Raw genomic sequence first — 16,341 nt, 5'->3', positions numbered from 1 at the left:
TAATTAGTTATCATATATCAAGTTCAGTTAATTACCAGATTGTTCATTGTTCAACAGATTAGTCAGAATTAATTACCAGAATACTCATTAAAACTTGTCTGCCATATCAGCATATTAAAAACTACACAGCAGGGAGACTTTATCATTGTGTCTAACACATGCCTGCAGTAATGCACAGGACTCTCTCACTCTAGTGTTAGATTGGAAACAGTATGAAGCACAAATGACCCCATGAGCTCCAGAATCTAGAGCAGATTTCCATGTTCTTTGGTCTCAGAGCTAGTCATATCTGTCCAGGAGAATGTTTGTATTCCGTAATCCACAAAGAAATAGTTCTCCCCTCATTACAAACCAAAATTTGTTAGTTAAGTGGATAACTTTTAAAAAGAAGACTAATAGATAGCAATATTATAACAAAACATAAAATACATGGAACAATGACAGAGTTATAACAAACAAAACAAGTTATGAATTTATGCATATAGATATAACAGTGAACAGGATTTAAGGTTCTTGCTAGTGCAGCTGGTCAGGAATTTTTCAGTTAAACTTTTGTTTACCATCCCCCCCCTAAAAATGCCAATTTGTCAAAACCAAAACTGTCTGAGGGAAAGAGTCACTTTTGACAAATTTCCCAACTTGAAAAAGTTTTGAAATTGTTGAAGTGTCACACTTTGACATTTTCAAAGTGAAAATTTTTTTGGATCAAAATTAGTTTTTGTTTCAAAATGTAACTTTCTTTAACTTTTTGTTAAAGTATAAATTAAAGTGGTGCTGGTTGGGTGGGGGGAAGGGTGTAAACATTGGGGAAAAAAAACATTTCAGTTGACCCAAATGAAAGGGGCTTTTTTAGTTTGCAAAATATTTTGTTTGTCCCAATTTGGGACAGGAAAAAATTTCAAAATCCTCATGGGGATGGAAAACAATTTTCCATCCAGTGTAGTCAGCAAGCTCCACAGAGAAGTTGAGGACATGCATTGCAGATACTGAAAGTGGGCTGCTAACTGATGATTCACTAGTGTTAATCCCATACATTCATACTAAAATATATCTTCGTGTTTAATAAAGGTCTTGAATTTACAACACGGGAGACTGAAGTTTTCTATGATCCACAGAACTGGTCTAGCACGCGTAGCAGCCCAGTAAGTTTCCCCACATCACACCCTGCCAGCATGCCTCAGCCCTGAATCATCCACCTTGTGGTGGATAAGAAAGTGTTCCACTCTGTGCTCCAGTAGCTACTGAGACTGCCAACAAGAATATGAATTAGCACCAGTTCTGATGGTGACAACAACTCTCTACTATGACCACCACCATTTCTTACAGAAGCTGCTGAACAACTAAGGGCTGGTCCACACTAACCCCCCAGTTCGAACTAAGATACGCAACTTCAGCTACGTGAATAACGTAGCTGAAGTTGAAGTATCTTAGTTCGAACTACAAGGTACTTATCGCGGCTCCACACGCGGTAGACAGGCTCCCCTGTCGACTCCGCGTACTCCTTTCGCGGAGCAGGAGTACTGGTGTCGACGACGAGCACTTCCGGGATCGATTTATCGCGTCTAGACAAGACACGATAAATCGATCCCAGAAGATCGATTGCTTACTGCCGAACCCAGAGGTAAGTATAGACGTACCCTAAGACTGTAATGACTTTTGACTCCCTCCTAGTACTTATTAGGACCCTGGTTCAGCAATGCACTTAAGCAAAAGCTTACACATCGATTTTCAAAGGACTAAATATTTACTTCAATGATTTGCTGAATAAGGATAGGATCATTACTCCCATGCTTCAAGTTACAGACCTCCTTAAATGCTGAATCAGGGCTTAGATTCTGAGTTTACACCAACATTACATTCTAGATTCAAACCATATCCTCTCCTAAAGTCACTAGACTAAATATAATTCTCCTCCAATTTGATTTGATCTGATGAGGAAGCCTTCCACTTCTTTCCTGCCTTTCAATCTTTTAAATCTATGCCTCCATCAACAAGTTTTTTTTTAAATCAAAAGAAACGATAGCCTATATTTTAATAGGCTGTTACAAATGACACATTGTGTACCTAACCCTCCTGGTCTGAAAACAGCAGTTAAGTAACAAACACTTCTCAGAGCTGTGCTGACATTATCAATGAGATGAAACTAGGGCAGATACAAAAACATTTTGGCAAGACTCGGCGTTTGACAACTTGAAGATGTGGCTGTTGTTCAACAGAAAATAGCCAGGCTAATGTCAGCAGTCTGCCAAATACGGCAGAGAAAGAATGTCTGTTAATAGGACAGAACCAAATTAGTAGGGAGAAAATCATTTCTAGCCTAAGAAGGCATTAAACAACCAACGAGCCATTACTTCAGACTAACAATGCACTTTTATTTACATAAGCCCACCAAAAGCCAAAGTGACAGAAGAAGTACATGCCAGTGTTTTTAAAATATGGGGGGGAGGGGTTCATTTTAGTGTCCCAATTAGATTAATAAACAACAACTAAAATCACAACTGGAAATACTAGGCAGATTTAGATAGTTTCTGGAAATTTTTTTATATGACTAGCAGGTCTAGGCATTTAGTGAAGTCTCCAAAGCATGTGGCAAGTGAAGCTATTTGGAAAAAAGTTAGTTTTTTACCTGTTGAAAATAAAATGTATTGACTAGCTCTATAGATTTTTAACAAACATGGGGAAACGGTTGGGAAAATTTCATCTCAAACTTGTCCACATTTTTCCACCAAATTTTGACCAGCTCTACCAGCAAGTTTGGGGGGTTGTTTGTTTGTTTGTTTTCTCCTGTTGAACACACTGCTATTTTAAAGGTTCAGCAACATGCTACAAACCCATTTTAAGATTAATGGAATTAGTTGGGATAACGAAAAAGATGCTAAGGGGCCAAATTTAGAAGAGAACCTAATTCAGTCTAGAAAGTTGACTCTGATGTAATTTTCACCTTCACGTCTCATCAATGAATGTATTGCACCAATTTTAAAAAATCCTCTAAACAGACTTACAGTATTTAAATTACCATCAGTTTACCAATATCTAACATAATCTCCCTCTTTCATCTGAATTTGGCCTGAGTCCATAGGACTGGTATGCACAGGGCTGTAGTACAAGAGCATAGGACAAAAAGTAACCAACAGCAGGATGCAAATAAAAACAAACCAGCCCTTTCTTTAGCTTACAGCTTCTTCTGGTTCCTTGGCATGTAAAATGTATCAGTTTAGGGACGCAGATTCAGGCAGCCAAAATCAGAGATTATTTGTATTACTTTGTCGCCTAAAAGCCAAAATTGAAGTTGGGGCTGCACTAGGCAAGGCACAGTACAAACACATAGAGAAAGTCCCCGCCCTAAAGGGTTTGCAGTCTAAACAGATACAATGGTAAAGGATAGTAAGGAAAACAGACACACAGAGTGGAAATGACTTGCCCATGGTCCACACAGCAAGCTAGTGGCAGAAAGGAACAGAAGTCAAGTCTCTGAACGCTCAGTCTGATGTTCTAGTAGAGAAATTGAAGATGCACATGAATTTAAATTCATGCTCACTTACCAATGTAATTTATAAACTAAGGGCCCCAAGAAAAGATGTAAACATACCAGCTTAGATTTTGTTTGCATTTGGTCCAGTAATTTTGAAACTTGCTAAATAACTTCACAACAGCGTTTAACTTTTTGTTTGTACAGCTTTTCCAAGTCATATAGGCAAATATGCTTTAATAAGAAAGACGGAGGTCACTACAAATACAGGTGTTTGTCAGTAAGTCGGTATAAGTCATTACCTAAATATTGTCCAAAATGCTGGCCTTATTCTGTTCCTGCTTACACTCCATGTAGCAATTGTGTAACTACACTGACTCCTTGCAAATTACTCCTGATTTTTACACTAGCGTAGATGAGGAGGAATTAGGTCTTTAGAGCTTACCACCTTCACAGCAGGCTTGCCAATGCTGCCAAAGGGTAGGAGGAAGAGAAAGAAAGAAATCCAAAGAATAATTTTATCTGAACAACAACCCAAAATATGATTTGACATACAATTAATTTTTTTCTGAAGATAGAGGGCAAATGAGATGTCATAGCCAATGTTTTTACAACAACAGATGCAGAAAGCAGAGAATGCTACTTCACATTGACTTTTTACGAGAAAACCAAAAAGCACAGTGACCACACTGTATAAAATTCATCTCCATTTCTGCTTCTGTCTCCAGTATTCACCTCACTTCTATATTAGTTCTCAATTATATTGAGGTTCTGATACAGCAGTCATCACCCGAGTGTTTGAGCACCTTCCTGCAGTGCATTCGGCAACATGACTAACAGGCCGTATGCTGTTTGGTCTTTCATCTTTTGCTCAGGGGTAGAAGCACGTGCAATGGAGTGTCTTGTTTTGGTAGGGGTCTTTTTTTGGGGGGTGTGTGTATGAATATACCTGTTGCTATGTATTTATGTTAGCAAACACAAGTAATGTACCATGCACTGGGAGTAGAAGGTGGTGAAGTTTGTGTTCCTTAGGTCCACAGTCTCAGATCAGTCCCCAAGAAAGTTGTCTCCTACACTGATGAGCTTTACCTTTATTCAATCCTCTTAAAAACACATAATTGATGACACCAAATGCAACCCTCTTCTTTCTAAAAGCAAGGATTATTTCCACACCAATATGAAATATGGTACTAATATTGACCAAATAGGAAAAAATATTCTAGGCTTCATGTTGAAAACTTTGGATATAAGGCATTTTATATAGAGAGAATAAAATATTTTGTTTAGTATCCAAACACTGTGTGTAGAAGGAACTGTGTAAATTCACATGGAGCTCATGATGCTTAAAAACAGTTCTCCTAAAACAGCTGTGCGTTGAAAAAATTATTATTTTATAGAAGGCTAGCTGAAGTTAATAGAGAAGTTAATTCACTTGGTAAAAGCGCTTTGGATAGAACCGTCTAATCCAGATTCCTAGTCTCCTCTTCTAACTAGTCTCTTTGGAAGACTTTTCAATACAGTTTAGCTCCCACAATCTGACACATCTTTTTGATGACGGACAATGTAGTCTGGCAAATAGGGGGCTGGACTGAGACTTGGAAGGTTCCATTCCCACCTCTGCCACCGACCTGTTAAGCAATATTCAGCAAATCACTTCAAAATGCTGCACCTCTATTTCCCCTCCTATCTTTTGTCTATCCAGTTTGCTTAGACAGTAAGCTCTTTGGGGCATAGACTGTCTTACTATGTGTCTGTATAGTGCCTAACATAGAGGGGCTGCTAAGCATTATCATAATATAGTTAAATAATATTTTTCAAAAGAGTTCAGCACACTGGGTCCCATTCATGGCTCTTTTACTGAGCAGTATTATTTTAGGCAAGTCACTTAATCTTGCCCAATGTGCTGGGTTTGTAGGAGGTGTACATCACGCAGATTTTAGAATCCAGCACCCTGAATCTTGGCTGTTAATAATGCTTGTGTTTAAGCACCTTGAAGGCTCTGGCTACATTTCAGGAAAAGAAAATACTCAAACACTGATCTATATATTCAAAGCAAATACTGATTGTAAAATGCACCTCTTTCATCTTAACCTTTTTCACTATCACTAAACAGGTTTCAGGAGAACAAAAGGGGAAAATACCTCATGCTACATATCTACAGGACTCAAAATCTCCAGTCTAATCTCTCAGACAGCCAAGGAAGTGCTTTTACAAGATTAAGTGTTCACTGCAATATGTTTGGATGTCTCTCCTTAAACTTTGCTAGTTATCTTCTCATTTTCCTTTCCTCTTTTAATTTGGAAGTTGCACTAGCAGAACCCCCCTCTGGAAACAGTTCTGTTGGGTTAAAGATACAAGAGTGCTTCAGCCCCATACAGACTCTCAAAACACTTTGTCATAACTTTTGGCAGCTTGAGCAGAGGTCAAGGATTGAATGGATACAAAAACTTCACTTCCTGCTTACCCATAGGTGTGTCTTAGAAGCACACACCCAGTCCCTTGATAAAAGCACAACGTTTCCCTTGTCAATGCTTCAGTCTGGCACCACACAATTTCTATGTTACTTCAGTAGTCATGTATCTATATTCCATGTGCATAAGGAAATAAAAGTTTCAGTTTGCTGGTGCCATTGTCTAAAATGAAAATTGTTCTCGCTCACAATACTGAGTTGCTTTCCACAAAGCCTTCATAGTGAAAGGGTCCTGACTATTTCTGTAACAAACATTGATATAAATGTAGGCACCAAAATAAGTTAGAAGAAATCATTCATCCATGTAATAATGTGTCAGATGTACACAAGCATCAAGTAATTTAAAGAAATATTAAGAGGAGCTGTCTGTATTTTAAGGGCATAATGTGAGATAAATACATCATCATTTGAGTTTGAGTGGTTATTATTCACTTTACCAAATATGCAAGGACTACTCAGGGAGAAGCAGACTAGGAAAGGGACTGAGAATGAAATAACTGCCTACACGGGTATCATTTTACAGCTCAAGAAATCTTACATGTTTAAAGGAGGGTAGTGAACAGGTTATGCTGTTCCCTGAACACATGTGAAGGTCAAGTGCATCAGGACTAAATTCATCCCTGATGTAATTACATTGACTGTAGTAGAGTAACCCCAAGAATGAATTTAGCCCTTTAGGTCCATTGAAGTAAATAGAAGTCTTCCAGATTGACTTCAGTGTGCATTGGATCTATAAAAAGTTTTAAATTGTATGTACTGGGGAACACAACCCTGAACCCAATTATATAGCAGCTTTTTTCCCGCAAGTTCTCCAGAAAAGCAATTACAACAACAAAAGTTAAAATAAAACATGAGTCTTAGCCAACAGATTCAGCTTATCCCTGCAAAGCCGCTAAACCAAATGTTGCTCTCATTTGCATGATTACACAGCTGGAATCACCCCGCTGAACACTGATGAAAACAATCATAGAGAAATGAATAGAAAGTTGTAACCTTGCCAAACAATTTAATGAGCCAACCTGTAATATTTTATAGGCAGTTATATCCTCTCCCAAACTCAGAGTTCTATCACATGATTTAAGAAACCTATTGAGAGGGTGTTATTGTTTATTCAACTCTGTAGGTTTTTAGAGTAATTGGAATTGGGCACTGGATTGGACTCAGCAAACCTGGGCTCTGCCAGAGATCTCCTGAGCAAGTCACTTTGATGTCTATGTTTCAGTTTTCTCATCTGTAAAATGGGGATAATGATACTGTCCCACACTGCTTAGGTCTTATGACATAAGTACTTAGGTTACTTACACGACACAAGGGAGGCCCTAACCACTCATTATGCAGCATAAACCACTAGCTAATCTTTGTTACAGACAGACTGTCCCAGTCTTTAAATCTGTTTTCTGATGTCTGCATGCTGCTGTACCTGATGACAGTCTAACTGGTGTCAAGTTATATTGAACTGACTCTTTCCTATCATACAATAGCACTTTCATAGAGGTTCACCGTGAGGAAGCCTTGTCTGAACCAGACATGGGCCAGCTCCGCAACTCTGCCGACTATGGGCAACACAAACCCTCCCTTCTAGGCCTCAGAGGCCTCGCTGTTACTCTACAGCAGTGTTTCCCAAACTTGGGACGCCGCTTGTGTAGGGCCAAGCCGCAGCTTCCAGCAGCTCCCATTGGCCTGGAGCAGCAAACCGCGGCCAGTGAAAGCCGCGATCGGCAGAACCTGCGGATGGGGCAGATAAACAAACCGGCCCGGCCCGCCAGGGGCTTTCCCTACGGAAAGTGGCATCCCAAGTTTGGGAAACACTGCTCTACAGGTTAGTGATTGGCACATGGACCCCAACCCTTGAGCCCTCTGAGTGTCTCCCTGCACCGTCAGCCCCAGCCTCTTGCAATATTCACTGATTTGCTGCTTCCAAAAACAAACAAACAGTACACCCCAGATCACGTCTCTTCCTAGCACACAGATATACTTACTTACACTATAAATGTAACTTCATTTAACAAAGCACTGAGATTCAAGCGATAGCAAATCAAGAACTTGGAAACAAATGGTTACATATAAAATAAAATCATAACATGCATTCTAGAGCCTAGACTTAATTAACTAGATACTCTCATTTCTTACAGTGTACTGCTCACCCAAAACCCTTTCAACGCTTTACTGCCAAGCCCTCTGTGACCCTTCTTTCATAAAACACACTGTCAGTTTGCATCCTCAGTGAAGAATGCCACGTATTTCTTTGCACCCCCAATATACAACAATTATTTGTCTTTATTCAGAAACAGGACACCACCACCCCCTGCTGTTTGTTTCATCCTGTAAATCTTTCATTCGGCCCCTGGCTTCATATGCAAATAGGCCTACATTGTGAGGCATACAGTTTGCAAATGACCGGACAGGAAAGAGGTCTCTCTTACCTTGGAAATGTTCCTTTAAGGCAGGAGGTATGTCATCTCCTGGTGACCTGCTATAACTCCAAGACGTTAAGAACACATTTTTAGTATAGCTATATAAGTTCTTAAATATTATCTGTACATACCTTTCACAATGATTATGATGATCAGTGGGCTACTGGCTCTCGGTAGAGATCTCACATGCCACTATTCAGTGAACTATTATGCCGATATCTGACCCAGGGAATCCCTGTAAAACATTATCCTCCCCATGTCCTCTCCCAGTTGGTACCAACAGGTTCCAGGGTCACAATCTGATCATATCAAAACACCCCATGATGGTGGCTATAGATATTCCCATTTTATGGACTGTAAAGGGCGGCAGAGAGAGGAAACCTTTAGCCCAAGGCCACAGGATGAGTCAGGAATAAAACCAAGATATAAACAGACTTGTGTTCTCACCACTAGAAAAAACAACTTTTTTCCAAGTGGAGGCCTGATCCCATACTAAAGCAAAGAGCAACCTTTCCATTTACTTCCCTGAGAGTTGGATCAGGCCCTAGGACAGATGGACAAGGCAGACATAGGAAGAAAAGTTGTAAGAGAAGAGGAATAGGGTTGTTCTTTCATGAACTATAACATTCCAAATGTTTTAACATTTACGCTATAGGAATACTTAGATAGCCTCAATGTATATTAGAATAAAAGTTCCCATTAGTGGTTTATTTGTACATGGTGATTAGGAAGAAAAGCAACCAAGGATATTCCATCTCTTTTATCCTTCATTTATTCTCTGTAACTCAGCAGCCTGAGAATCTTTTAGTTTCTCTCGCCCAGATATATTTTTATGTGGTTCACATTATCAACTGCTTATAAAGATTCTCACTCATAATTTGTCTTGTTATGCAGCATCAGGCCTTTATGCAGCTTCCCACAGGGTGAAAAACAAAAACATACATTTACAAGAGTTATCCCCACAGAAGCTGTAGGGTAACATTTCTAAAAATTCCTAAATTACCAGGACTCCAAGTTCCATTTTCAAGTGATTTATAACCAGATTTGAAATCAATACGAGTTAGGTGCCTAAGCCACTTTCAACAATTTTGTGATTTAGGCAGCTTTTAAAACTTTGCCCATATTATCTATTGTTGTGGTCACACAGCAGTTGTAACCTCTTTGCCCAATTTGGTAAAAAACGGCTTACAATTTTCCAAGTAATTTCTTGCCATGAGCAAAATGGAAGATGAAACAATTGGTGATGAGTGACACTCAAAAGTTATGAACATAAATATAGTGACAGTAACAGCAATTTAAAGAACTGTAAATGAGAACTGAGACAACTGGCCAGAAGGGTTCAGAAAAGGTGATATCAACACTAGGCTTAAAGGTAATGAAATACAAATCAAAGATCTGTTCATGCTCCCCTGACCAATGTGTAGCAGCACTGAAATGACACTCCTCTGAGTCTCACGGCAAAGAAACAAAGAACTCCCAGGATTAGTGTCCAATTGCCACAGGAGAACAGTGATACAAAATAAGGTGATGGTGTTTAACCCAAAGCAGGGGCAAAGGCCGATACTCCAAACAAGTTTTTTGAGTCACATGGTTCCTTACCAGGCATCAAAAGCACCACTTAAGAAGTAATCACACCAGCAGTCTTCAGCAAGGGATAGGATAAAATGATCCAAAGTATCACATGAATGCAGGTTGAAGCAAGCAAATGTGAAAAAAACCACAACACAAAAAAAATCACCAAAATCTAAGGCAAAAAAGTTGGCAAATAGTAGATCATAGCAGCCAAGTACCCTATGGCCAAATGCAAATTTATTTATTATTTTACTACCAAAAAAAACCTCATATGGCTGCAGTTATTAAAGAAAATAATGAACATGTAATAAGTCATCCAGTTCACCTGGAGACAGTGGGCAAAGTTTTCAAGTCACCTAAACAGAAGTGTCCTGATTTTCAGCAGTGCTGAGCCACTCCAGCTGCCATTCAAGTTAACCTGTCATTGATTAATCTGAATTTATTAAAAAGTTGCTTAGCAACTACAGTTTATGCTAACATGCCATGGTGACATGTCATGCATGTCACCAATCATACATTTGTTTTCAGAGGCTGCTTCAAACACACATTATTGAAAGTTAAGAGGCCTGGAAGCCCATCTCAAAGGTATGCCTCCCATAAAGAATAGATGTCCAGCTACATGATTAGGTTGAACAGGGTGCCTTTTCAGTACCAAGCCTTTAATCTATGAATAGTGGGTGAGTTACCATCTAATCCTGTATTTACCATCTTTTGTAGTGGAAATACTAAAGGCATGTATGTGTGGCAGTACTAAAAAGTGGAACCAGAAAACTTGTGCCACCTGATTTTTATTTCTCAGCATTGTAGATCTTCTCAGATGAAGAAGATATGTACTATCTTGATCCACGCTCACAGCTTCCATTGAACCTAAAAGGTAGGAGTTAGGGCATATGGAATGTAGGCAAATTCACCGTGGGTGATGAAATTCAGATTTGTGTTGATTAAAGGGACAATAGGCCTTATTATTCCTTCTTATTATTCTATTACAACGTAGAAAGAGCTGCAAAAACCTACTACAAACATGGCCTCCACAAGTTAGCAATAGGATTTTTTCCTCTTTTGATTACATGATCTTTGCATTCAGTGGTGCAGGAATATTTTTTATAGTGGTGCTGCTGAGAGCCATTGAACCAAACTATAAGCCCTATATATGATAGAAACCACTTCAAGCCACCCCAGCTCCAGCACCTATGTTTGTATTAGCTGTCAATGCACATGGTTGCAAATACCCACTGAAACAAGTTAACAGACTCAGATCTCACTGGGTGAAAGATATGGAACACTGCTGAACATTTAACAGCATATGCAAGCATACAGGGAACTATCACTTCCATAACTCTCAGTCAGTAGTATCTAGTGATTTGAACTGAGGTACAGAGCCATGTGAGAGTCTCCAATGATGAAGTTGTCAGGCATGGGCAGTACTTACACTATCAGCGTCAGTTTAATCAGTTATAAAAATGGGGACAGTAATATTAATTTACCTAAATCATGGAATTGTGATTAATACTTAATGTTTGTGTATAACACACGATGTTGCAATTAACATTAATTAGGACCCTAATCCCATAAAGAGATATTCTCAATCCCAAATAGCATTTGATTGAAATCAACTAAATTCTGGGTGGAAGAAAAGCTCTGCTTTTGGGGGACCCTTTTGCAGGACTAAGCAAGAAACAATTTGAATCCAGCTCTCTGCAGTTGGGGATTGAAGCATACCACACACCCTCGTCATTTGCAGAGAATATCCAGTAGCAAATCCAGGAAAATATTTCATCATGCTATGACATGTGAAAGTCTGAGAATGGTAAACTCTGAGTAGAAATAATTTACCCTTTAAAAGATGTATCACATGTGGCAGCTTGGTTATTTGCTTATTCCTCCCAAATTTTTACAAGGCATTAGTGCTCTAAAAGGACCTTTTGAGGATATTCTCTGACAGGCCAGTTTTGTGTTGCAAATTGGAATGGCATCAGACCAAGCAGAAGGGTTTGGCTCAGTAACTGGAAGCCATTTTTTATATTGCACCTCATGCCTTGGAGGCAGAAACCTCTGTATTTTGTTTGGCATACTCTACCTAGCATATAGTGCCAAATACATTTACGGCACCATATAATTAATAAATAACTTTTTTTGTAGTAGACACTTGTTTTTTTACCACACATGCCATGGGAACATATGCTACATTGTTTCAACCTTATTAGGTTCCAAAATTTACCTACCAGGAATATAGTTTTTCCTCACAGTTCCAAAGAGCAGCATTTGCCCCCCCAGCACATCTATGGATCAATGAGAAATCAGTATCACATTCATGTCCCAATCCTCTCTACCTTATGCAAGCAGAACTCAGTCCAAATTTTTATTGAGTAAGGAGTCCAGGATTGGGCCCTCTGTCATATTACTCTGGCATGGAAAGACCTATCAGCTTCTGCACAGAACATGTGAATTTTACAAGTTCATTGTTTTGGCAGTTAATAACATCTTGGTACACAAAAAAATAGTTAGCACATTTTCAACTCTTGTTTTTTAGAAGAATTTTGTACAGTGGTAGACTGTTAAATTACTATATTTTACTTAGAAAACAAGTTCCATACATCAAAGCATGTATGGGATACACATGATACTAATGAAGAAAATAAAAGAAGTTTTGGAATAAGACAACAGTTTGTGACTCTGGGCTCTACGGAGAGATCGACACTGCTGCAATCGATGCAGCAGGGGTCGATTTAGTGGTCTAGTGAAGCCCCGCTAAATCAACTGCGGAGCACGCTCCAGTCAACCCCGGTATTCCTGCTCCCCAAGAAGAGTAAGGGAAATTGACTGGAGAGTGCCTCCATGGACACAGCGCAGTGAAGACACCGGGGTAACTCGACCTAAGCTATGTCAACTCCAGCTACGTTATTCATGTTAGCTGGAGTAACGTAACTTAGGTCGACTTACCTCTGTTGTGAAGACAAGCCCCCTACCTATTGGTACAAATCATCTTCCCATGCCGTATCAATTACTGCACAGACCTTACCTAAAACATCACATATTTTAAAATTGCGGAACACTGATACACTGTGTTAGCACTATAAATGAATAGCTGGCCATTTTAAAAACCAAGTGGTGGGATTGCCCCAGAGTACAGATTTACTGGGAACAGGGCCTGATCCTCTCTACCATACTCCTTTCTCCCATACATGTAACTCTTTGAAATGAATCTTAAAAATATATTTTCCTGAATCCTCCCACAAATATACAGAGCCTTGCAGAACTGATATGATAGAGAAAGTGAAACACATTCACAATTTCGTCTGGAGTGCTTGAGGTTGCCCACTCGTACTGTATTTTGTTTGGATTAAAAAAAAAAAAGTGCAGTTCTCTCACCATTCCTCATTTTGTATCTTTAGTCTTAATTGGCCATTTCTCAGTTTAGAGACTTGTTGATATGGGTGTCTTTCCCCCACCCCCAAATAGTAAAATAGATTTTGAAGTCAATAGAGTTGAGTACATGCTTAAGTGTTTGCAGAATTGGGCCTTTACAGCCCAGCTACACAACTGGCCCCTCAGATACACACCCACACCAGCATAGAAACTCCAGGGGGTCCAACCACAAAGAGCCAATTGCTGGATCGGGGCCTCCCATTGTAATCCCCTTGAGACAGGGCCTATGTCTCCTAGTTTGCTGCTATAGTAAGTTAGAGCTGCTTGAAAATTTTCAATTTTTTCCCCCAACACCATAAGGGTCAATCTTTTGGTGAAGATTTTTGCAAAAAAAAAAAAAAAAAAAAACCCCACAAACAAAAAACCTCAACACCAGAACACAAACTCTCTGTTAGGCCAGCTCTCCTAATAGCAGTAAGAGCAAGGCACATCCCTCTGTACTGGAAGAACTGGTTTGCAGTTAAACGCTGCCTGTTTGCCTTTCATCACTGCAAGGATTAATGTTAACACGATCCCTGCTGAGCTTATGATGTGTGGCTTCTCAGATGTGGGAAATAATTAAGCTGCAGCAAGCAATAACTAGGGGATATAGACAAATAATGTCCAAGACACAGTTTGACAAATACAAACAGCCGCTTCTCAGCCGTCCAGCTTCAGGGTGTGCGCGCAGCAGGGGCAGACAACAAGAAGGGAGAAAGACCCTCACTCCCCCTTTCCAATTACAAGGAGCCTGCCCCTCTCTAATGCTCTAGTCGCAGCCTGCCCCAGCGTTTCACATCCTCACCTCCTGTCCCCGCTCTTGGTTCTGATGATCGCTGGCAACTTTCACACCCACCTGGCCACTCAGCTGTGGGAAAGGGAGGAACAAACTTCAGCAAAGGGCACTTGCTTACCTCCTAGGAACAACTCATCCAGGGGGAGGTTTAGTGTAGGAGAGGGGAGTGGATTCTCCTGGCTTTCCGAGCGGGGGAAGGCAGGTGCCGGGGGGCAGAATGTCTCCTTAGCTCTTCTCTTGTTGGCTGGATGAGGAGCGACTTTCCCTAATTCCTCTGGAAGGGCTTGCAGGCAGCTCCCAGCTGGGAGTGGGGCAGCTGTCAAGCGCTAAGAAAGCAGACTGCTGCCTATTATTTCCCTGCTGGGATAAGGAGCTGCCAAGTGCAAGAGGAGAGGTAGGCACTCTGCAAAAGGTCCCCGGTTGTAGGCTGGGGGGAGCTGCTGGATTGCTTTAAACTCCTGTCTCGCTTCACTTGGTAGCGAGTAGGTCAAAAACTGCTCACTGGACTGAAACCGCTGTTTGTTATTTGCAAACAACCGCTCACCTCCCCACAGCCCAACGCCCAGCAGACAAGACTTCCCTGGGCCAGTTCCCCACCCACTCAAGGCTCGTGGGGAATTGCGATTACAGAAGGGTGTAGCAAGGTGGGTGGCTATTCCAGAAAGCCTACGAGCAAGGCACCTAGGGTGCAGCTCCACACAGCTGGAGAGGGAGCTGCTAATATGCAGGCGTTGCACTAAAGTGGGGTTTTGAACCTGGCTGCAGATTTTGCAGTCAAAAGTTTGTGGGTGGAAGGAAGCAAACAGTTTAGCAAGTGCTAGCGTGGGGGGATTAACTGGCTAATGTCTGTGCAGAGCTTTGAGGAACTGAGCTATTATTATATTATTAAATTAAGCTCTTGTCCTCTCAAGGTGGAAATAAGCCTTTGTAGTACAACATTATTAACATTTAACCAGTTAATCTCAGCTAATATTTACCATGTCATATCACTTGAACTAGCAGGGAAATCTTTTCTCAGTGTATGTTCATCTACACTGTGTGACTCATTTCTGAGCAACCACATACTGCAGAAATACCTGAGATTTATACGCAATGGGGAAAAGCCCCTTCCATCCATCATTTTCTATGAATATTCAATAACTTAAGAGTCAGGGAAGATATTTTCCCCCCCCCTCCCCCCTGCTGTAGTTTGCATGAGCATATGCTAAACATACCACCGGCTGTTAGTTACATTGCTGTGTAGCATTCAGATGTTCATGCCATTTTTCACTTCTTCAACCAGAACTCTCAATTACACCATGGTGCTAGCCCCAGCATTAGAAGCTGTGCATGGCACACTGCAGCTGGAGTCTAGTGGCTAGGGCACTGAGCAGGGACACAGCAGAGTTGGCTTTTCTTTCTGGCTCTGCTTTCTGGCCCAGATCCTCAAAGGTATTTAGATGCCTGACTCCCACTAAAATCAAGGAGAGTGAGGCACCTAAATAGCTTTAAGGATTTGGGCCTCAGTTTCTCCATCTTTAAAATCTGGGTTATAGTATTCACTCTGTTTTATAAAGAGCCTTGAGATGGCAGAGCTGTGAACCCCTTTAAAGAAAGATGGTTTAAGAAAGGATCGGTACCTAAAGAGATCTACATGAGATTTTCTGTTGCCTGTGCACAATTTATTTCCTACTTAAGAGAACAGTTAGAAAAGTTCATATTCAAGTAAAACACTATAACAGAACTCAGTTTAGAAAATTTAATAATTTTTTTGCTGGGTAGAGAGTACCCTAATATCCTTGAAGACATGAATTTATCTGTCAATGGATACTCGATACTATTTCCTGATGAGAGAAATTCAACAATTTTAGAATTTGGTTCAGTAGCCAAAATTTGTATGCAAGCTTCAGGAGTTTGTAAAAATTGGGTTAAAAACCTCACAAAGAACAGGCTTCTTCATCAGATCCACAGATTTCTGGTTTCAGCCTCACTCAGCTGGAGTGGGACTGGAACTAAGGGACCCCCCCATGACCATCCAACTTCCCCCCCTGCCCCCCACACATTTATCTGGACATTTTGGAACTGTAAAGAAGGGCTTAGGTCTAAAAAATTAAGGTTTGTGCAGGTGGAGAGAATTGGGAAACTTCAAAATCTATTATCCCAACCCCAAAATTAAGAGCCACATACTTTCCTTAAACTGTGTCTGGAACTTTCATTGATACTTAAGTGGAGCTCA

The 16,341-nt window shown here is 40.4% G+C and overlaps 1 protein-coding gene across 2 annotated transcripts in view; it reads right to left on the bottom strand.

The window, feature by feature from the left end:
* Positions 1-14,786, bottom strand: part of ATP10B (ATPase phospholipid transporting 10B (putative)) — a 235,830-nt gene extending 221,044 nt beyond the window's left edge. The window contains exon 1 of one of the 2 annotated variants that reach the window (XM_005298080.5): positions 14,245-14,786. The gene's annotated coding sequence lies outside the window, so the exon portion shown is untranslated. Of the gene's footprint in view, positions 1-14,135; positions 14,218-14,244 lie in introns of those variants that run through there. The other variant, XM_065554907.1, reaches the window with a different exon arrangement.
* Between the last annotated feature and the right edge of the window lie 1,555 nt (positions 14,787-16,341).

The sequence above is a fragment of the Chrysemys picta genome, chromosome 8 (assembly GCF_011386835.1).
Source record: "Chrysemys picta bellii isolate R12L10 chromosome 8, ASM1138683v2, whole genome shotgun sequence".
Taxonomy (NCBI): domain Eukaryota; kingdom Metazoa; phylum Chordata; order Testudines; family Emydidae; genus Chrysemys; species Chrysemys picta.
Note: the sequence above shows the minus strand (reverse complement) of the source record. Positions and strands in the feature narration are given on the sequence as shown.